Source organism: Mercenaria mercenaria, chromosome 5 (assembly GCF_021730395.1).
Source record: "Mercenaria mercenaria strain notata chromosome 5, MADL_Memer_1, whole genome shotgun sequence".
NCBI classification, from domain to species: domain Eukaryota; kingdom Metazoa; phylum Mollusca; class Bivalvia; order Venerida; family Veneridae; genus Mercenaria; species Mercenaria mercenaria.
In genome coordinates, this window is record NC_069365.1 from 50,136,750 (window position 1) to 50,160,677 (window position 23,928).

General features: G+C 36.9%; 1 long non-coding RNA gene across 1 annotated transcript; it reads right to left on the reverse strand.

Annotated features, from left to right (window-relative positions):
* Positions 1–6,666: 6,666 nt before the first annotated feature.
* LOC128557028 (uncharacterized) lies at positions 6,667–21,816 on the reverse strand. The gene is made up of 3 exons (XR_008370993.1): positions 21,680–21,816; positions 19,635–19,864; positions 6,667–6,799 (listed from the first exon to the last, which is right to left on the reverse strand). It is a non-coding gene; the product is annotated as an uncharacterized LOC128557028 (long non-coding RNA).
* Between the last annotated feature and the right edge of the window lie 2,112 nt (positions 21,817–23,928).

Consider the following 23,928-nt stretch of genomic DNA (forward strand, 5'->3'; position numbering starts at 1 on the left):
ATGTGTCTTTCTAGTAGGACTTCCGTCAGTAATGCCAAAAATGTTCATTAACACGTGCATAATGGTGCATATGCCCTGCACATGCAAAATATGCTATTTTGGTCAAAACGCCCAATGCGGTTACGTTGGCCGTGTGTCGGCCAAAAATAAATTAGCTTCAGTATCTATTCAAATGTCGGTATGTGAAATTTCTTGTAAATACATGCATTATTAACAAAATAGTAATACAATATAAACTGACCGATTTGGAATTTTGTTGAATGTAGATCATATCTCCCACCGACAACATTATTACCCTACTAAAAAGTAATCATTATAATGGAAATGTCATCGCACATGATTCCAAACAATATTATAAAATCAATTTGAAATTACCGGATCTCTTTAATCATTGGCAAAAGAACGATGTATCTGGATCTGGATAAAAACGTTGCAGAGCCTGACATAGCGTATCGCAACTGGTAAGATCTGGAATGACACGTTGGAGCACTTGGCTGTCTTTGCGCATGCAAAGATGATTTCAGTCAGTCACAGTTTAAAGATATGATGAAAGTTTAATTTTTCACTACCTTGCTTAAAACATCTACTATTATTTAATGTTTGTCTGTCAACTATTCGTATGTTTATCATTTACATACTTTTTGAATGTTTTGGTACATTCTGCGTTTCTCTCTGACAGGAGATAAATATCAATCATGACAAGGTAAAGCTGGCACCAGCACCTCGACCTCCCTGTCTGTTCGTTTTCCATTTATCCTGGAATGATCCGAGGTTGAGGTCTTTTAGCATCTTGGTGACGTATGATGTAATACCTTGTTATGAAGCAGGTAATCTGGCGTTTTACTTTTCCAGCTTATCGGTGGGTGTCCTTTTGTAGATGGGGGTCCAAAATAATGTAGCTGCACTCGAGTTTGGATCATTTTTAGCAATGTAGGCAGATTTTCGGCGATGTTTCGGTAATTGTTTTAAGTTCCTTTTAGGAATCCGAGAGTGGAGTCAGACTTTTTGGTAAGCTTGTGTAAGTGCTTGATTTGAGGTCTTCTGAGATGATAAATCCAAGGTAAGAGTTGTTTGGGAGTTTCGTCAAATTGGTAAAAATGTGACAATTTTAAGTTGATGCTCATGATGATTCATATTTGGCGTTGAAGCGCATACCCTTTATTGGCCCACTCTAGCAGTCCCGTTAGAGGGCTAGGCTGTCTGATATGGCCTGATGACTCTGTATAACAGGTAGTCGTCGACAAAAAAGGCGGACTGAAGACTTAACGGAGTCAGGTAGATCATTGGTGTAGCATAATAAAAGGAGGGGGGCTAAAACTTCTTACCCTGTGGGATGCAAGAGTCCACAGTGACTGCATCCGGTTCTTCGCTATCGACTTTCATCAGTCGCATATTTCTACTCATGAGGAAGTCACAGTCAGGAGTTGATCTCACCATCGACACTATCTTGTGAAGAAGTTTTCTTTGGAGGACTGGTGAAGTCGAATACCACCATGTCGATCTAGAAGCTTACATCTGACGTCTGCTGGAGGTCGTGCGGTGTTGTGAGTAGCTGAGATTAGCACGAATAGTGATGTTAAGCCTTGGTTCAGTGATATTAATGCTTTGCTACAGTCTAGATGAAAGGGTATGTGATTGAAAATGAAATTTTTGGGAAGGTAGACATTGCCCTTCTTCTACACGGGAGCAAAATTGACCTTGAGTTAGTCAATGGGCAATGGATAGTTTTCAAGCATTAATTGGGCGTTGCAGATGGTTTTCAAAGCAGGTTCCAGTTCAGCAGCACAAGTTTTCAGCATAATGTTGATGGTCTTATATTGCCTGAAACCTCTTGCCTGAAACATCAAGCCTCGAGCCTAGATATTTGATATGTAGCTTTGTGTAGTACTGTACTAAGCTTGTTCAAATCATGCGTCTTGGCGCCAAGGGGTCTCTTGTTTTACATAGATTTAAATAAGAACAAAAATTACATGATCTTATTGTCTGAAGCTGCAAGACTCAGAGCTTAGACCCTTTGGTATATAGCATTGTCTAGTAGTCCCCTACCAAATTTGTTCAAATCATGCCCCTGTGGTCAAATTAGTCCCGCCCATCGGGTCATTTTTTAAATCTATAAAAATACAAATACATGGCATTTATATAGTGCAAAAATTACAAAATATTCTATTGCGCTTTACAATTATATAACACACATTTAAAACATATACATTCAAAATATGAACAGGATTCTAGACCTTACATTTAGACAAATATAAATACTATTTTATATCACTACAGATATTTCGTATTTAACAAGAGCACATTCATTGTTCATGAAACTGACTAAACAAATGTGTTTTCAGTTTTGATCTACAGAATGTCTTTCAGATAGCTAGATAGATCGTTCCACCATTTGGGAACAACGACGACCATAGATCTGTCTGCTAATTTTGTTCGCCGTCTAGGGATGTTAAAGCTAGTGTCACTTTGTGACCGCAGTCTGTACCGTTGTCGAGTAGGTGAGGTGCAAACATTTTCCCGAGATAAACTGGAGCTGTACTATTAGACATTTGCGAATTAAGACGAAGTGGACTGTGGACACTAGGACGATCGATATTCAAAGGGTGTCATCTCAACATTTAATTCATATTAGGTGCCAAGAAAATACATGCCCATAATAACTATAAGGTATGTCTTACTATCCCCTGCCGAAGGCGAGGCGTTGTCCATTCGGATGTTCGTCCGTCCGTGCGGCTGTGCGGAGGTCCGTCCGAAATTGAAAATGCTTTTGATTCGACAAGTGTACAAACTAAAATCACCACACCTCAAATAAATGCATAAGACTTTTCCTCATTCGTAGAATTATTCCCCTTGGGCCCCAAAAAGAACATCAAAGTTTTCCCCTTTATTTGTTTGGTAAGATGCTTATAATTCAAGAAGTATTTCAGCTAGAATAACTAAACCACACAAAATATTAATTAGCATAATTATGGCCTTTGCTCACACATGGTATTATCGCTTACTACCTAGTAAAAGCAGAGCTTTTCCCTTTGATTTGGTAAAAAGAATTGAAATTGCTCACAATTTAAAAAGTACTTTAGATAGAATCACCATACATCACTTAGAATTAAACCCCCACGTCTTTACGCAGTAAAAGTAGAATATTTCCCCTTGATATGGTAAAATATAGGGATTATGATAGCATCTAAGTAACCTATTCATGGATCTTCATGAAACATTACACAAATGTGTTTACGTGTAGCTTTAAGACTTGGTAACTGCACATGAGCTAACTGACACTTTTTCTGGATGTGGTGGTCAAAGTTGAGTGTACTGGTCATGGTTATACCCAGGTCACTGACATGATCGACGCATTTTACGTCACACCCACAAACACTTGTGATGTTTAGTTTTGCTAACTGTTGTCTGGTTCCATACATAATTATTATTAGGCTGATTCATTTTAAGTTTGAAGGTTGTCATCCATTTTATGATTTCACTGAGGCAACTGTCAAGTTGTTGAAGAACAGTTGTCTGACTTTGAGAATATTCCGCTTGATTTTTTAACGCAATTTTGCGGTCATCCGCGTATCCGTAGAGATCGGCTGGATATTTCTGCACCACTCAATTGAGAGCCGATATATACAGGGTAAAGGTCACTAGTCCGGCACAAGAACCCTGCGGAACACCGAACCTCAATGGCTCAGTGTCAGATGCTGACTGTCCGACTAATACTTTCATTGTTCAGTTCGTGAGATAAGATTCGATCCATTTCAAGGGAGTGCTATGAATAGTTATTGAATACCAAACACTTCTGACACCATTAAAGTAAACCCTAGGAGAGAAAATACCAAGGTCCCTACTGGGGCTCGAACCCCGGACCTCGAGATCTGTAGGCGGACACTCTAACCACGTCGCTAAAGGGTTAACCCAACAGCAAGGCTGTTGGGAGTGGCCTATAAACCTACTATCGCTACACTAATTCATCTTGAAGAATTCGAATCAGTATCGGGATATCGATGGTATCAAACGCTGCACACAAGTCGATCATGACCACGATTCTTATTTGATTTTTATCTTTAGTTTCCAAAAGATCATATACATTTTGACCATTGCTGTTTCAATCCTGTGAAATTTTCAGTAGGCACTTTGATAATGGGGGGGGGGGGGGGGGGAGAGAAAAAAGAGAGACTGTTAACTTAAATATGCGTATTGATTTGGTTAAGTACAGCTTTTTCAAGAACTTTGGAGAGGAATGTTAAATTTGACACCGGACGACAGTTATGCAGTTCCAGCGGAAGACCTTTCTTTTTCAACAAAGGTTTAACCTTTAACTTGCTGGTGGCAACTGATTCTGCCTCTGTGACAAGTGCAGTCCAAGACCAGCCGCCTACACGTCCGAGCAGGCTGATCGTGATCTGCACTGTTCGCTATTTAGTCAGTAAAATTTCAGTGAACATTCCTTTGATAAAAAAATGTTACTGCCATAACTGAATGATGGACCAATCCATTTTTGAAATTTAGCAGGGTAAAGGTTAATCATAGCATTTTTCCACTCCTCGGGGAATATACCAGATAGCAGTGATCGATTTACAACTTCTATCGCAACGGGAGCAAGTTGTGAAAAATGCTCCTTTAATTTTTTAGTTGGAATAACATCAAGTTCATCAAGTTGTTGTAGATTTTAATGCATATGCAAGTTTCAAAATATCATTTTCGGAAAGTGGTTTAAACGCAGTAAATGTATTCATAATCACAGGTGGATTCGGGTAGGAAGAATTACCATTTCTGGGTGTTTCGATTGGTGTATTGACAACATCATTTCTCAACTTGATTATTTTATCGGCAAAGTATATCATTTGCTAAAGATACTGCACTTGTGTGTAATGGGAGCGGATTGTCTTTCGACCTTCCCAGTAAATCTGATGTAACAGCATATAGCTTTTTGATGTTTCCTTCTGCTTCTCAAATCCTGTTCTGGTAGTACTCATCCTAGGCCCTAGAAAGTTCAGCAGTATATATGTTTTTACACCACTATATACTTTCTTTGACAGGTCAGATTTGTCACTCATAAAGATTATAGGTTTCAAAGCTCTTGTCAAATCCTTCGATATTTGGCATTCAACATTTGTAGAGGTCCTCTACAAAGAAATCACGTACATATTAGTCAGGTTAGCGATATATGACCGACATGGCCCTTCTGTTCTATTTTACCTTGAGAATATTTCGGTCACAATCATTATCAATAACGTATTGCTCTTGAACCGAGTACGTCTCCTCTATCAAGTTGCACGTACCCTGTACAGACTGTTACAAGTGCTCTTAACGAATGACAGTGTACACGAAGTCTAATTTTTATCATATTGTTCAGGTTAATGTGACATTTCAGTGCAAACTTGAAGGGGCATAGATTATAATGTGGCTGTCACATTTTCTTATGTACAAAAATATAACTGTTTCTGAAATCTTACTTTTTTTTTTTTGATATTTGTTTTGTTATATCTTTGACAACAGTTTGAATATTTGATTAACATAGTAGAAACTATTCACTGAATCCATCTTTTTTGATTATCTCCCTTTATAGCTATAACTGTATAAGTTTATGTGCACTATTAAAAGTACTGATTTTTCTAACAATGCAACTACAAGTTTATTTTATGCTAACCAATGAAATACTGTATTCTATCAGTTAAATATTTTCATATTTCATCACCCACACTGTGAAATTTTCACACTGTGAGTAATATAGCTCCACCCCCTCATTACATTGTGTATGAAATTATGAATTATTTGCTCAAAACAGGATGAAAATTGTAGTCGCACTCTGTTCTTTATAGTTTATTTCTCGATTATTTCAAGCACGGGCGGGCACCTGGATAAAACCGACCGTCTGTAATCCAGCTGGATTGCTTCCTCACATGAAGAATTATACACCCAAAGCTGGGCTTATATCCAACATCTGTGAGTGGCAAGTGATTGGAAGACAGCAACCTTAAAGAGAATTTCATAACGTTATGCAGCAAAAAATAAAATAAAATGGAACTTAATGTTGTATGCGTCTTTATAACGTCACAGCACGTCTGACGTCATGTCTGTTTACGCGCGTCTGTTTCCCGCGCTGAGATTAAAAATAGTTGCAAAATGCAAATCTCAACGTAATTGAGCATAAAATAAAAAGAAAATTTGTTTGTTTCCGTGAATATGGAATATATCTCACCTCGAAGTGAGAAAATTTTCACATTTTCACTCGCGCTACGCGCTCGTGAAAATATTTAAAAATTTCTCACTTTGAAGTGAGATATATTCCATATTCACTCAAAACAAACAAATATCCTCTATATATTGTCTAGATGTATTAGACTGCTGCTTTATCTGTTTTATTGTAAAATTAAAAGTTGTAAAAAAAAGATCAAATTTATATACTCTTGTGATGAACATAAAATCGACTGTACCGGATAAACGGAAACCAAATATTAAATACCAAAATATGAAATACGCTTGTAATGATATGACATGCCTGTACATACTAATATCACATTATCTGTATCAATAAATCATAGTATAAATGACTTCTTTTTGGGGGGGGGGGGTTTGACGTGACAACTTCAAAGTGTTGGTCATATGGTGAGTTTTCTAGCTTATGATGGTGAAGGAAGACCCCAGGTGGCACTGCAAGCATTATTTCAAGCACGGGCGGGCACCTGGATAAAACCGACCGTCTGTAATCCAGCTGGATTGCTTCCTCACATGAAGAATTATACACCCAAAGCTGGGCTTATATCCCACATCTGTGAGTGGCAAGTGATTGGAAGACAGCAACCTTAACCACGGGGAGGCCCCCGTCGTATTAAAAAATATAGCTTGACATTATATAAAATGCAAATTATGTTATCGGTTTAAATGGCTAACGTATTTGCAATAACAAAAACATCATTATTGACGAATTAAGTAACATTTAGTTGACATGTTTTATACTATGAAAGAAACGCCGAGTGTAGCGGTCACATTTAACGGTAACAATGACAGTGCAGTACCCCCAAAACGAAACAAACAGGGTAGCATACTCATGATACTGCTATAACAAATAACTAATTGTACAAACGAGTATGTATATCATAAATTTTCACATGTAAATCAGCTTATAGTATACTATAACAATCTACTATCAAGATACTATTATCAACTGTGTAATGATATGAAAAGTGATTATGCCAATAGTACACTAATAATTATGGACGGTCAGTTGTATACTACATATGTACTGTTAATAGTTTACTGCAATTATACTGTTAATAGCATACTTATTGTATACAACTAACACACAACTAATTCTATAATGTTAAAGAAAAAATGAATGCTTTATTGACATTAAATCATGGTAAGAATGCTATCTTTGAAGCCAGATTCGGTGGCGTGTGGTATGTAAGTTGCCTTGAAGAAATTATTTCAGCTACTTTGGAAATTGTTGATAATAGGTACATGTACATTGCTCTGTAATTGTCCATTTTCTCCTTAGAATGCTATTTATGATGCTAGATCTTACAATAGTAAAAGTATTGGAGCAAAGCTTGATAATCAATAGGGGTCATCTACTCTACATTTCCAATCATCCAATGATGTTTCAACATTCTGGGTCAAGTGCTTCTCGCGTTATTGATCAGAAACGGTTTTCCATGTTCAGGCCCCTGTGACCTTGACCATTGATCGAGTAACCCCCAAAATGATAGGGGTCATCTACTTTGTAAGCCCTATCACCAAATGAAGTTTGAAGGTTCTAGGGCAAATGGTTCTTCTGTAATTGACCGAAAAATGAAGTGTGAAGGCAGATGCCCCCCGTTACCATGACCTTTGATGGAGTGACCTAAAAAACAAAAAATGGGGCCTCCGTGGCCGAGTGGTTAAGGACGCTGACTTCAAATCACTTGCCCCTCATCGATGTGGGTTCGAGCCTCACTCGGGGCCTTGAATTCTTCATGTGAGGAAGCCATCCGGCTGGCTTACGGAAGGTCGGTGGTTCTACCCGGGTACCCGTTCGTGATGAAATAATGCACGGAGGGGCACCTGGGGTCTTCCTCCACCATTAAAGCTGGAAAGTCGCCATATGACCTATCATGTGTCGGTGCGACGTTAAATCCAACAAAATAAAAATAAAAAATAAAAAACAAAATGGATCATCTACTCTGAAAGTCCTATCATCCTAGTAAGTTTCAACATTCTGGGTCAAGTGGTTCTCAAGTTATTGATCGGAAATGGCTTTCCATTTTCAGGCCCCCGTTACCTTGACCTTTAACAGAGTGACCCAAAAATCGATAGGGGTCATCTACTCTGTATGTCCAATCATCCTATGAAGTTTCATCATTCTGGATCAAGTGGTTCTCAAGTTATTGATCGGAAATGGTTTTCCATGTTCAAGCCCCTGTGTCCTTGACCTTTGATGGAGTGACCCTAAAACAATAGGGGTCCTCTACTCCATAAGCCGTACCATCCCTATGAAGTTTGAAGTTTCTAGGTCAAATGGTTCTCCAGTTATTTATTGATCGGAAATGAAGTGTGACGAAAGGACATCCGGTCGAAATGGAAAAGAGGGCCATACCTTTTGTTATTTTCTTTTGTTTGAATAGTGGGTCCTGGCCCTTTAATCTATTGTTAACGGATTGAAGCTATTGTTCTCTTAACTGTTAGATGGCCCTCTCTTTCAGTTCGGTTGCCCGGACTGCATGACGGACGGACGAAAAGGCCAAAAACAGTAAGTAACGGGGAGACATTAGTATGATTGATTAGAGAATTACTTGACTTAGTGATGTTTTTTTAGGCTTTAACCACTTGTTTTAAACTTTGGAAATGTATCATTTGGCATTATTAAAACTGCATCTGGAGTAAATCCAAAGTTAAAATCTACAAGAGAATGCACTTCCTCGATTTTACAAACTGCATTGTTCATTAGCATTTCATGTTTGTAAAAATTTGAGGGCCTGTATGTTAAGTAAAAGGGCTTACTGTATTGTAAAAACACTTGTATATAGACTCCAAATTATCGTCTTCAGTGTCTAACTAGAGCTGCTTGGAAAGCGCATCTCTCCCACAACTGCCTAATCATCTGAATAGTAAGTCTGTCTTTATATACTGTTTACTCACAGAAAATATACCTTTGATAGTCTTGGAGTAAGTTATGGAGTAAGCGGCCTATGGGTAAGTTTTGGAGTAAGCGGCCCATCGGTAATTCAACCTATTGGCAAACACATTTTCTTCAAGTTTGGTGAAGATCGGATGAGAAATGTTCGACTTAAGTGACCTCCGTATCAAGTGATCTTAGACCAAAGCATTCTCTAATTACTTTGCAAAAAAATTCTACTGTTCTGGGTCAATGTGACCTTGACCTTTAACCTACTGACCACAAAATCAATAGGGGTCATCTGCTGGTCATGATCAACCTCCCTATGAAGTTTTGTGATCATACGCCCAAGAATTCTCAAGTTATTGTCTGGAAACGGTTTAACATTTCCAGGTCACTGTGACCTTTGACCTACTGAATTCAATCGGGGTCATCTGCTGGTCATGATCAACCTTCCTACCAAGTTTCATGATCCTAGGCCCAAAAGTTTTCAAGTTATCGTCTGGAAACAGTTTAACTGTTCTGGTCACTGTGACCTTGACCTTTGACCTCAAAATCAATAGGGGTCATCTGCTGGTCTTGACCAACCTTTCTATCAATTTTCATGATCACAGGCTCAAGGGTTCTTGATTTATCATCCAAAAACCGTTTAAATGTTCTGGGTCACTGTGACCTTGACCTTTGACCTACCGACCTCAAAATTAATAGGGAACACCTGCTTGTCATGATCAACCTCCCTATCAACTTTAATGATCCTAGGCCCAAGCGTTCTTGAGTTATCATCCAGAAACCGACTACGAACGTACCAACATCAGCAAAACAATAATATACCCCTCCTTCTTCGAAGGGGTGCATAATACATGAGAAAAGGGTTCATTTTCCTCGTTGTACACTAAAACCCTGCAGCCTTAGTTTCCTAATCTGTCTACGTTCAATATAGTAGCCATCAAAGAGAAGTTCTTTAGTATTAACATCATTTGTGAGGAATAATTCAAACAATCCTAGAACATGTATGGAATTTCCATTAAGAATCATTTTTATTTCATAAAGTGCAAGAATTACATGCTGAATATCAAATTTTAAGTGAGACATTAAAACCTTTGCTATGAAAAAACCAAACTGAGAGCTGCTGATTAAATACGTTGTTTTTATCATTCATTTGCTGCATAGCTGACTGCGTTTTCTGTATTTTGAGATTTAATACTACAAAATCTATCTGAGAGCCGCGATATTTTAGCGATACTTTCGCAATGTGTGTCTTCAAATTAAATATCTTCTTCCATATTTCACAAAACTGTTTCTGTAAGTGCTGACTCATTTGAAGTTTTGTTTTGTGGACTACTTCATTTTCTTCATTTTTGTCCACTGCCTTTTTCTAAGAAACTAGATGTGTGTCCATTGGACACAGGTGCCCCCCTCCTGCCACTGTAACATAGTTTTATGACTCAGGTTAAATAATTTTTAAGATGTTTGTAACACAAACTTAAGAACCTTATGTGTATTTTTCACTTAGTTAGCCCTAACTCTGGCCTAGCTGAGTAAAATTCTAAAGAGAACACTTCACAGGCTTTAAAACAATCCTATAATGTTTTATAATTCTAGGTCAAGTACATTTTAACATACATGTTTCACAAACCTTTTTTTTTTGGACAAGAAGTCTGGTCTTGTGTAATGAAAAAACTTAAAAAACAAAATAAGTCAGGGGTTATAACTCCTACAATACTGAATAAATCCGGACGCGAAACCCCAGGTGCACAACTGCACATGCTGACCAACATTCCTGTAAACTTTGGTGACTCTAGGTCGAATACTTTTGGAGCTACGCGCGACACAACTTTAAAATGACCAATTATTTACTAAATCAGGGGCCATAACTCCTACACAACTGAATAAATCCAGACGCGAAACCTCAGGTGCACAACTACACATGCTGGCCAACATTCCTGTAAAGTTTTGTGACTTTAGGTCAAATACTTTTGGAGCTAGGCGCGGCACAACACTAAAATGACCAATTTTTACAGTCAGGGGCCATAACTCCTACAATACTGAATGAATCCGGATGCGAAACCCCAGGTGCACAACTACACATGCTGACCAACATTCCTGTAAAGTTTAAAAGTTTAAACTCTACGTCAAATACTTTTGGAGCTAGACGCGACACAACATTTTCAGAAGGACGGCCGGACGGACAAGAGCAAATCTATATGCCCCCATCACTCATGGGGGGGGGGGGGGGCACAAAAAACAGGACACATAAAAATGGGCTGCCCAATCATCCTTTCACCTTTTCGTCTGCCTGTCACATTTTGTGCCCGCTCCATAACTTTGCCATCCAATAAGGGATTTTGAAACACCTTTGCACAAATGTTTCCCATACTGAAACAATCTGTCACATGCAAGACCCAGACCCCTAGCTCCAATGTCGAGGTCACTCTTGGAGGTCAAATATTACGAGGGTTTGTTTCATGTCCAGTTCATAACTCATCAATTGATTTTGAAATTACTTGGCACTTATGTTTCCCATAATAAGACAAGAACCCGAACCCTAGCTAAGATGTAAGGTCACACTTAGAGGTCACATGTTAAAAGCATTAGTTTTATGTATGGTCCGTTACTCAACCATTCATCAAGGGATTTCAAAATCACTTGGCACAAATGTTCCCCACAATTAGTCCTTAAATTCATATCTTGGGATTTGCAATCGGTGACAGACATTTATTTCAAGACAGAAATTAATACCAACAAACCAAATAAAGAATTCAATTTATAATTATGACATGTTTATTCAATATTATACTATGATGAATTCAGTACATTATACAAAGTTGATATAAAACAATACTGAAATACATTTTACAATGCAAAATGTCACAGACTTAAAGCTGGCGTAATCTGACCGCAAAAAGAGAAGTACATTTGCTTAAATTCCACTGGTCATCAACTAATTGCCATATGGAATTTATTAGTAATCAAAGAAAACTCATGGTGCCGGCGACAGGACAGTGTTACCCTCTTATAATTCAACTATTAATTAATATCATATCTATATGTATTCTCCATTATATTATTATGCCAGTATATCTCCATATATGCTATTCATACTCCTATGTCAGTATATATATATATCTCCATATATACTGTTTGTCAGAATAATTTGTACATTTAATATGTTGATAACGTGACACATAAGCACAGATAGTGCTTGACTCCCTTTTTCATGTAATCATTGCTATTGTTATTGTTGAATTGCTATAAATAATAGACTTAGGGTCATTTGTGGCTTATTTGGGTTCATTATATGGATAGCTGGGTCCCAGCTTCGCACATTATGTCATATACAAAAGTTAAAGAGAACCAGATATTTGATAGAGCAAGTGCTCGTTGTGAAACGTTATGTTAAAATTTGGACCAATCAGAAACTAGTTCTAAAAATAGCACGTCTGCTGGGGTATAAATAGGTAGATGGATGACGGAGAAGGCATTCAGTATCCAACGGTAGAAGAAGACACATCGAGGATTCAACTAATAATTTATCCCAGTACCTTGAGAAGGAGACTATTGCAGTTACCCTGTCAGAGCGGATAAATTATTAAAAAGAAGACTTTGGAAGTTCTTAGACTAAAGAAGAGTAGCAGAATTTCGATAAGGTTTCGAGCTATAGGGCCAGCGCATAGGAGTTTTACCTTAAAGGTAATTGAATGCTATAGACGATAGCATATATAGGCTGAGCATCGGGAAGCTGAGATAGAGACCCAGAGTTTGGTAATCTACTGAGATAGTAGGAGAGTTCCAGCTTATAGACGGTTCAGGATTATTGGCGAAGTACAGCCAAGGCATCGGGGATAATACCTATATGGTAGTTGAATGCTACAGATGATAGCATATAGGCGCTGAGCATCCAGGAGTCAGGGCAATCTTATAGAGTTTGAGAGGACAGAGGCCGAGCATCTATGCAATAGGACTCGTATGTTGTTGATTCAAAGACATTGTCTGACGGGAACTTCAACAAAAAGACTAGTCAAGTATAGAGTCTCCAGCCTATAGGAGTTTGAGCTAATCATTTTTAATTGAAGATTGATAGTTTGAAACATTTAGTGATTTGCCTGATCCCTGAAATTGTCTAGCTCATAATAGAAATCATTTACGAATCATTGGTACACGAATCATTTAGGCAAGGTAGCCAGAGGAAAATTCTATATATGAAATATTTGGTCTCACCAGCTCTACGTTTTAACAAAGGACATTCTACATCGTTTGTCAGCTAGTCTAAGACATAGTCACCTTAGCGATTGGACCCAAACCGTTGTTCAAGATACTAAAGGCGTAGGCACTTCCCTGGGTCATATAACCAGTATCCTGACAATTCGGGAGCTCGTCCGGGATCTATATATAAGGAGGTACAGAGACTAGTGGTTTTAACGTTCTGTTGGTGAACCAGAAGGCGCTGTGACTGAAGGTAGTCTGAGTCACATATAGTTGAATTTTAGTTAGTTCCAGTCTAAAGCTTAAAGATGAACTACGATAAATGGGTTGAGATGGGTGAACGTATGGGTCTCTCAGGTTCAGAGCTCATAGAGTTTGTGGATAGGAAAGAGAAGGAGTATACGGAACGTGAGGAACGTATGCTTAGACGAGATGAGGACAGAAGGAGGTTTGAGGCTCAAGAAGCTGAGAAGCTACGACTGTTTGAGCTTGAACAGGCCGAGAAGTTACGGCATTATGAGGAAGAACAGGCTGAGAAGAAAAGGTTATTTGAGTTGGAACGTTTAGAAAAGGAACGAGCTTTGAAAGAGATAGAACGAGTTTTTAAAGCGCAGGAGTTTGAAATGTTAAAACTAAAGGCTGAAGCTGGAGCTTTAGGAGCTGATAAGGGGGCTGAGCACTTGGGCAGTAAAACATTACGGCCAAGACTACCGAAGGTCGAATAAAGTAAAGATGATATGGATGAATACCTCGAACGATTTGAACGTTTTGCAAAAAGCCAAGGATGGAAAGAAGAGACATGGGCTGTAAGCCTCAGCTCATTACTCACAGGAAAAGGCCTGGACGTATATACAAGCATGCCTTCAGGCCAAGCAAATGACTATACTCTATTGAAGAAAGCAGTTCTGAAGTGTTATCAGTTAACAGAAGAAGGTTTAAGATTGAAGTGCAGGGAAGGAATGCAAGCCAGAGCGTGGTGAAACTGTTTTCCAGTTTATAGCAAGGCTGGACAGGTATTTCAGTCGATGGACAGAAATGGCAGAAGTTGACAATACGTTTGAAATGCTGAAAGACCTTAAGATCAGAGAACAGTTCATCCAAACATGTTCCACTGACCTTGCTTTGTTCTTAAAGGAAAGAGTTGCAAAATCGAGAGCTGGGATCACGCAGTTAGCAGAACAGTACATTGAAGCGCATGGTGGTACTATAACCTCGAACAGGGTTTTGAAAAATAACTCGTCATCCAATAGGCCACCACAACGTCTAAGTATGACACCTTCATCTCAGTCCCAACAAAGAGAAAGGCCAGCTTTTAAAAAGCCTGTATGTTTTATATGCAACAAGGAAGGTCATATAGCTAGAAAATGCAGAGACCTATCCAAGAGGAAAGTAAGCGGTGCAACTTTAGCTAGTAGGGATCCTATGAGGAAAGACAGAGAAATAGGCATGGCCTACAAGATTCTACACCCACAGACTGGAGAAAGGAAGGCCAAGCGCAGAAAGACAGACAGTCGGATGACAGAAAAGTTGCAGCCTCAGTTATAGCAATATCATTAGATGACGAACGGTTAAAAGACTGCATAGAAGATGGACGACTTATGTTAGCACATGGAAAATCCATTTCGGTCATAGCAAGCACATATACCATTGACTCAACAAATGGTAAAAGGAACTTGATATTGAAGAAAGGATATTTAGGTGATAAAGAAGTTCAGGTTTTGAGAGATACAGGGTGTGAATTGGCAGCTGTCAAGAAAGATCTTGTATCAAAGAATCAAATGTTGGATAAGACGTATCTTATGGTTGTGATCGATGGACGTTTAAGGACAGTTCCTGTGGCAAAGATACAGGCTGATACACCATATTTTACAGGTGAAATTGAGGCAATGGTTGTGCCAAAAATGATATGTGATTTGATAATTGGTAATATAAAAGGAGTTTCAGAAAGGCCAGATATAAATTGGAAAGCCCGAGATGAAAGACAGTCTTCATCCGGTGAAGCTATTGCTGCCACTGGGATGACGGAAACCCAGCATGCAATAAATGTAGAAATTACGGAACCGTCTGAGGTTTGCAAAGTCAAAGAGCAAACCTTTGATGTTGAGCAAATGAAAATTGCTCAGAAAGATGATGAAAATTTGCTTGACCTTATCAGAATAGGAGGGTCGGAAACATATAAAGATGTAAAAATCAGTCCTCAGTTATCCGAAGACCAAAGTTCTCAAATATTATCTCTAGTGAAACAATATCAAGACATTTTTACAGAAAGTCCAGGGACTACAAATCTCGCAGAACATAAGGTCGAACTAACAACCAAAGAACCTGTCAGAGACAGACAATATCCTATATCATATTCGAAACGAAATGAGGTTAACCAAGAGGTTCAACATATGTTAAAGGCTGGGATTATTGAGCCTGCCACCTCTGCATACAACTCCCCTATTGTCATGGTGAAAAAGAAAGATAACACAAACAGATTTTGTATTGATTTTAGGCGATTGAATTCTGTAACGAAATTCGATACAGAGCCTATGGGAAATGATGAAGACATTCGGTCAAAACTTCATGGGGATAAATTCTTCACAAAATTAGACCTCAGCAAAGGCTACTGGCAGATTCCTGTCGAGAAGCAATCTAGGCACTTGACACCATTCACAACATCTGAGGGAAGTTTTCAGTTTCGGAAAATGCCTTTTGGTATGATCAATTCAGGTGCTACATTTAATAAAATGATGCGAAAATTATTGACAGGATGCAAACATGCTGATAATTACGTAGATGACATTTTAGGTCACACAATGACATGGGACACACATATGTCAATGTTACAAGATATTTAATGAGAGTTAAGGATGCAAAGCTTCAAGATTTCGTTCAGCCAGACCAGAGTTATAGCACTTGACTTAGTCAAAAACATGCATAAAAAAGAAATAAAAGTTATAGTTTTAGTCACAAATATCTTAATATGTATTTGACCAAGGGTCACGAAACATAATAAGAATATTATTCCGCATGTGAAGTTGTGCACCTCAGGTTTTGTTCAGGATTGCTGTCAGTCAGACCAGAGATAGGTAAAATATATATATTATACCAGATGTATATAGCACCCTTTCCTTGATAAACACGTTCAAAGGCGCTTTACATAGCACAAAGGCAGCCACTCACCGTGAAAAATTTATCCTTTACTAGTACAGACACAGAGCGATCTGACCAGAGGGACAGAGTGAGACAAAACCTCCTTAAAGAAGAGAAAGAAATCCTTTAGTTACAGGCCTGTCCGGCTAACTTCGCCTTGCTCTTTGCGAATAGACATTCTGGTTATTTAACGTGCCGGTGTATTTCACCAATACATGCAAACCAGTACTGGCCTCTTAGTTAGGTAGGAGACAATGAAGAGCATCTCAGAAGTTTGCAGTACCTGGACCTGGATAGGAACCCCCGAACTTTGGATTGACAGTCAAATGTTTTACCACGTACTAGATCATCGGGCCACCTTAAATGCATAGAGGGCAAACAAGTTTGTGTCACATGTATCCCAAGAAGTGTTTTACTTAGAGTCAATAAACAAAAGGGGAGTGTTATATAGAATGTAAAGATGCGCACTTGGTGTTCTGTTGACTTTAAGAGGATTGTTATACAGACTTTGAGACATTGTGCACTTGGTGTTCTGCTTCGGATTTCACTTAGCCAGACAAGAGATATTGCCCTTGTCTTAGTGAACAAGGAGCCATGATAGCATATAGATAAATCTGAATATTCATACAGAATCAACTTTAAAATTTCTGCGGGGTCTAACAAGGGAGTTAAACTGTTGATAGAATGGATAGATTAAACGAGACTTGTCTTCGTAGAAGGGATGTTGAAGTTTGATCGATATTTTATCAACTGTAAACTTCCGTGGGGATCACACAGAGATACAGCGTAGCTTATCTCTTTAGAGCTAACTAGTAGATGCTTGTGAATGAAAAAAAAGGATCTACTACATGAATACAGAAATAAAATTTAAGTACAGGGGTGGGACAATGGGAGGGTGTGTGATCCCCGAAGAAGTTTACAGTTGTTAAATCTCAATTAAACTTTAACATCCCTTCTACGAAAGTAAGTCTCGTTTAATCTATCCATTTTATCAACTGTATAACTCCCTTGGTGGACCCCACAGATATTTTAGGGTTGATTCTGTATGAATATTCAGATTCAAAAATAGATGACAATATCTATAATGAAATTGAGTGATATTTCCTACTCAATTTAAACATCATATTTCTTAAAGGACTGTTAAGATCATATCTGTACACAGACTTATATGCATGCATGCTTCTTTACGAATCTTGATGTGACCAGTATGTCTCATTCTTTGCTGGTTGATATAGTTTGCATTTTTCACCAGCGTTTTGTTCACACTCTGAATTGGTATTTTTTGCACATTGGCTGCTTTGCAGCATAAGAATATGTGCACCAAAACGCTCGTTTATAGCAGCTTCAAGTAATGTTTGTTTAATCCATCTTAAAATAGTTTGGATTGAGACTCCTTCCTATGAAACAAAGTTTTAAAATTCTTCCTGGCATATGACTTCTGTATGATTTACATACTGTTTCCAAGTCCCAATAATAGAAACAATACAAATGTGACCAAAAACAAATCTGTTACAATGAAAACCTTGAGTTCATAAACTTGAGGAGTGAGCTAACATTGACTCAGTCAGGCATCACAACAGATAGAATATTTTGGAATATCTAGACAACTACCATTAAATCAAGTCTACATTTCTGTGTAATAGTTGATCTGACTGTTTATAATATACTGCTCAGCCACAGTCCGTTCAAAAACAACAAAAATATGCTAAAACAGTATTTATATGGGGTTTTAAAGGGATTTTATGGTCACAAGAACTGATCTATGTTCAGTGTCATAGTGTTTAGCTGTTTACTCCGTGGTTTCCAATTTTCTGTTTTATGTATGATCTGCAGTATTCCTTAGTTTTAATTTGGTTTCCTGATAATCGAAAAACAGCCAATCTCAATGGATGTAATATTTCTAGTCTGTGTGGTGGGTACAGTATTGTTTGTGGTGACATTATCTGAAGTCATTACCTGGTTATCAGATCAATAAAGGATGATCACTATGCTATCACTATGTTATCACTATATGGCCCAAACTGAAACCACTAATAGTGTTTCTGTTTATTTATTCATTCATTATTTACTTTTGTTTTTTGAAGTACTATTGACAGTTAGCTGAAAGGTGGAAAGATATGATTATTTAGCACCTCCCACCAAGTAGAAACACACCGTTCAACCGAATCAAGCGAATGCCATTGATCAGCTGATGACAGTACCTATTTTGGTAAAAGTGAGTATTGGCCTGATTTTTACGTTTTCCCGATTTTTACTTTTAAAATTGGTACGCCGTGGTGATTTAGGTAAAGACAACGGCCGTTAATATTGAAATATTGGTACAAATGAATGCAGTTGGATCAACAGATTGGATAATGTGAACGACAGTCAAGTAAAAACGAACTTATTTGTCTCTTCAGTGATTACTACTGGTCTTGAAAACATAATTTAATGTTTGTTTTTATTGATTCTGATTTGGCACTTTATTCTCAGTTGATATTCACTTACCGTTGTTGTTTAAATCATTCCCTTTATAAATCAGTAGTCAATCAAGACCAGAAATTGATGTCCCGGCGCTTCGAGTAATCTTATATAGTTTCGTACTCATTATGGTTCGACTGATTAATTTTCTTTGTTGTTAGCTAATGAAAACGATAAGCGTTTTGACTTAAAGAAGCAGATTCATTGACACTGTCGCCTAAAGCCCTAGGTGCGTATACACCTGGATGTCGTTAATTAAAAATTTAATAGTCTCCGCATGCAAGAACCAACACCAAAATTATTCAAAATATGTATTAAAGATCATAAAATGTGTACTTTGAAAATGGCGTTGGTTCTGACTTGCGGAGGTGTATACGCCAAAATTACACTTAAAAATAGCTTAAAATACCATTCTAGTTGGCATAGAAACGAAAAATTCATTTCTGAACATTTCTGCCTGAAATATATTAGTTTAGGTAGTGACAACTAAAACTAGATGTTTTGATGTAGCTTGCAACTGATTTTTAATTTTTCAAATTTTGGGGCCATTACAGTCCCCACGCATTTCTCCTAAGCATGAAACCATTGTACAGTGACAAGAAGTGGGAAGTGGGGGCACCTGAGTCTTATGGAAACAAATTTAGTTCAATATGTGTGCTTTTTGGCAGTGATTACACATGCCTGAACACCATAAAAATATGATTAATGAAATGCTTTACATAAACGTGAAGTAAATTTGCCTTACCAGGTTCAAGATATCGTTTTGGAACAATCAAGGGCCGTTTATCATACATTGAAGACTGCCCATATACAAGTTCAGTTATATCTTTTGGCTTCTTTCCCGATTTTTTTGAAATGCTGTGTCTTTCCACAAAATACTGATAGAAGACTTCCTCATTTAGAATGTCCCGTTTCCGAAGTAGTCTTTGAAAAGTAAACTCTGTGCAATTATCAACCCCTTGACATTGATGTTCGCTAAAATATATTGATACTGTTTATGGCATTGTCTTTCTTTGTCTTTCCTTTATACTAGAACAAGTGTTACATAACTGGATAAAACGGAATCACTTTCCTGAAAATTCATCTAGACCTTATTACTAGAATAGGCAAAGTTGTAATTTAAAATACTAGCGAAATAGAGATAGGTTGATAAAAGCCTGTTTTACATCATTCAAACTGGATTTTAATAGGTTCCTTAATAACAATTTGTTAAATATCAATGTTTTAGTGAAACAGTTGTTAAAAAAAGATACTGTGTCAATGAAAACCATGATTAAACCTATACTAATCTGTTCTGCGACATACTCTAACACCAATTCATAAATGTGACATTTCGGTCAATGGTAAAATATTAAATTATTCACGTTTTTCATCGTCTGCTAACTATTTTTGTCTCCAGTTTCCGGTAGTTATTTTACCGCGTTTTCTGCTTGCAATATTCACGATTTTCTGATGTTTTCAGTGCACTATATAAGTGATTGTTAACTGATATTCTTCACTCGAGGTTGAATATTTGACAGCATAACAAGTATTTTGATTATTTGTTTATTCCCTCCCACCCATTCTTACAGACTTTTCAAGTTTCTTAATAGTTATTGCTGATGGCTTGTAGCTGTATTCGAATATTAAAGGCAGATTTGACTTTTTGACTGTGATTTAAACAAGAGTAATCATATAGTTCTAGAGAGATTCCTCAGGCCAGACATTACGTCTCCTATATGTTCTGATAGAAAATAAGGTTCACAGTTACGTACTTTATATTCCAAGGGTCTTCAGACATGAACAGTTCCTTGATAATTATTAGTGTTGAGTATTCATGTATTACTAAAACTTTAAAGGCAGATATACATTTAACATTATATGACAACATTTGAATTCTTCATGCCAGACTCGGTATCGGCATTTAGAAAAGTAACATTCACAAGTACGCATTTAATTCTATATCAATACATTTTATGCTGTTTTTTCCCCAATGCAATGTTATTCTTTCAAATGGAAATTGCCGTTATCCTCTTTTGAGCTAGTTTTCATTTTATTTTGATTTTACCTTGAAAGAATGTTATGTTTTACACACTGCACATTTTTTCTTATTTTCTGGTTATTCAACGAAGCTGAGAGAGACCAGAATGGCCATCTTATATGCTGTTTAACTATTCTAGATTAGATGAGTTCAAGTTATTACATTTGGTTCATTCGGGACCCTATAGAAAACACATTTTTACAGTTTAGATTTTCATTTACATCTGATTGTATGTTTGCCTTAAATTTTGATAGTATGTTTTCAGGCTGAGTGGTGTACAAAGATAACGATAGCCACATTAACCCCACTTCTACTGGTCGATCATCACCACATCACAACATCGTACCATCTGACATTTGCAAGACAAATATATTAGTATTTTTTGTACTTTGGAATGCTGTCAAATACTAAGACCTGTATCCTATATTTTTGTTTGTTGTTTTTGTAGTTAGGAACATGAAATTAGTGAATAATTGATTTACTCACGACAAAGAGTGAGAAAATTGTATTTTCACTCATCTTTTGAATTGTTATTAAAGAAACTTGTTATCAGTATATGTATGGAAACAATAACATGGAGACAAAGTGCAGAGCGAAAAACAGTAACTCTGTCTTGAATAGTTTTGGAATGATTTTCCTTTTTGTGTATCTGATAAAGCAATAATTCTTATATAATGAAAATATCAAATAATAATTTTTGGTACATTTTTGTAATTAGACAACATATATAATACAAGATCAAAAATGATTTTAAGTTAAATTATACATACCAAACCAAGCCCATTTTAAGCTTTTCTAAACCTAAATCATTCTTGAAAAATTGTATGTACACAGAATCTGTATTTCTATCAAACTTTATGGCTGGTGATAACAGCGCTTGAAACTGCACAGAAATCTCATCAGAAGAATGACTGTAAAAGAAATGTATGTTACAAATGTAATATACGTTGATTATACCCAACCTAAAAATGAGAGAGAACATTTATAGACTGCAGTATATCCCGTACAACACATACATAATTACATGTAGTTATTTCCATAGAAATTATCTAGAAAAAGAGCAGTCGTCTTTTTGACACATTCTAAAAGAAAAAATATTGACATTACCGAAAGGAAATACCGACAATGAAAATATTTCACACAGGAAAGGCATAATCACTTTCATCACTTTCATCACTTTCATTATAATAAATTCCAAATCAATAAAAGGGGTGCATTTCAGTTAGACGGTTCATATACCATTTCAGAAAACATGTAAATATAACAGTTTACAAATGGACTCTTTTACTGTGACGACACTCTTCAGCACTTGTATGATACTTAAATGTACACCTAGAGGCAAGTATCGTCATACAGTATTGTCATTAACAAAATACAATCGATTCTGTATGAAGAAAATTATATCAAAGAGGCTTTGAATTCTGAAGCATATAAGATTACATTTCTACAATCAGATCTTAAGGGTATAAATGACCGATATTCTTAAATGCGTCACTTTCGGTTTTCCCGTCTACAGATAATGTGTACGTGTATATGTCAAAGTCTAAACCTATACACCGTTCTTCTATACCTCGCAGTTTCTGTTGTTGTTGTTTTCTACCCATAATTCCCGGAACTGTTGCCGCGGAGTTTGACTAATTTTCAAGACGACATTCGATAAAATAAAATTGCTTATGAACAATCATAAGCAGACGTACCGACGCCGCATTACCGTTAAAGATATGTGAATAAGAAAACAGATTATTTTTATTCTATCGTATTCTAACGAGATGAAAATTCGCGGTATCAATGGAATCGGTGTTATTCGGTTTTCTTCATGTTGATTCGAGCGTCCCGTTTATTGTTTCCAATATTGAATAATAATGTACATTACAGCAGTGTTTCAATAACGAAACCTCGCCAGTTTAATTTTATAATGTAGAAAAACCAGTAATTACAAAAATGTCAATGTAAAACGAATCCAGACACGCTGCCGTAACAAAATTTATTTACATAGCGGTATAATTTTATCACAATCTCACGTTACAGTTCCCCGTGGTCCAATGGATAGCGCACATACTTCACATGCGCGAGGTCCGGAGTTCGAACCCTGCTGGAGGCTTCTATTTTATTTATTTTTTTGGCACAGTTTTATTACTTTTTTTTATTTATCACAAATTTTGCAAATATTGGAGCAGAAATCATTAACGTGTATAGTTAACCAATCTTCTGCCTGTAAATTTTGAACAAAAGTTTTGAGGTTTAAATTCAAAGGCATGGAAAAGCATATGTTGCTTATCCCCCTTCCCTTCCACTTTCTTTCACATACATTGCAACTAAAAAATCAAATTCACTGACTAGAACTTTACACTTAGAAAAAAAATGTTGGCTATAAACCTGAGAAGCCCCTACTTCGATCCCTATAGAGCTAAGAAATTACATTTAATCACATTCAAAAAGGCCCCAGAGAGTTTGCTAAACTAAATTGGATTTCTTGAATTTTGACCAACAGTGTTTGTGTTCTGGGTAAAATTCTGGTTAGAATGAATTTGAAATAAAAAATTTACATGTAAATTGTTTTGTCATTCTCCCATACAAGAGGTTTACCAAAACTAATTAGTGGAACAAAATTTATTCTTAAAGCGACTAACCATCACATTGTGAATTATGATTTTTAAAATACTTTATCACCGAAAGGCAAAATACCGCCACTGTTTCATATGTTTACATGAAACATAATGGTTGACCAGATTATAGTTTCCAGAATTACGGGAACATTCGAATTTTTGCAGTTTTTTTCATGTACTTTTATAAACCGTTACAACGCTTTATTTTGTAAACATAGATAAACGAGATTCCCGCCGAAACGCGAGGACGACTCTATTTCATAATTATTATAACCGATGAAATAACAATTCATAATGCTTGCATATTACCTGACAAGTAAATATTAGTATTGCTTTCATCTTAAATATTCTATGATTATATGGCAACATAGCTCAGTCGGGTAAAACGCATAGCAGATAACACCTCATGAAGG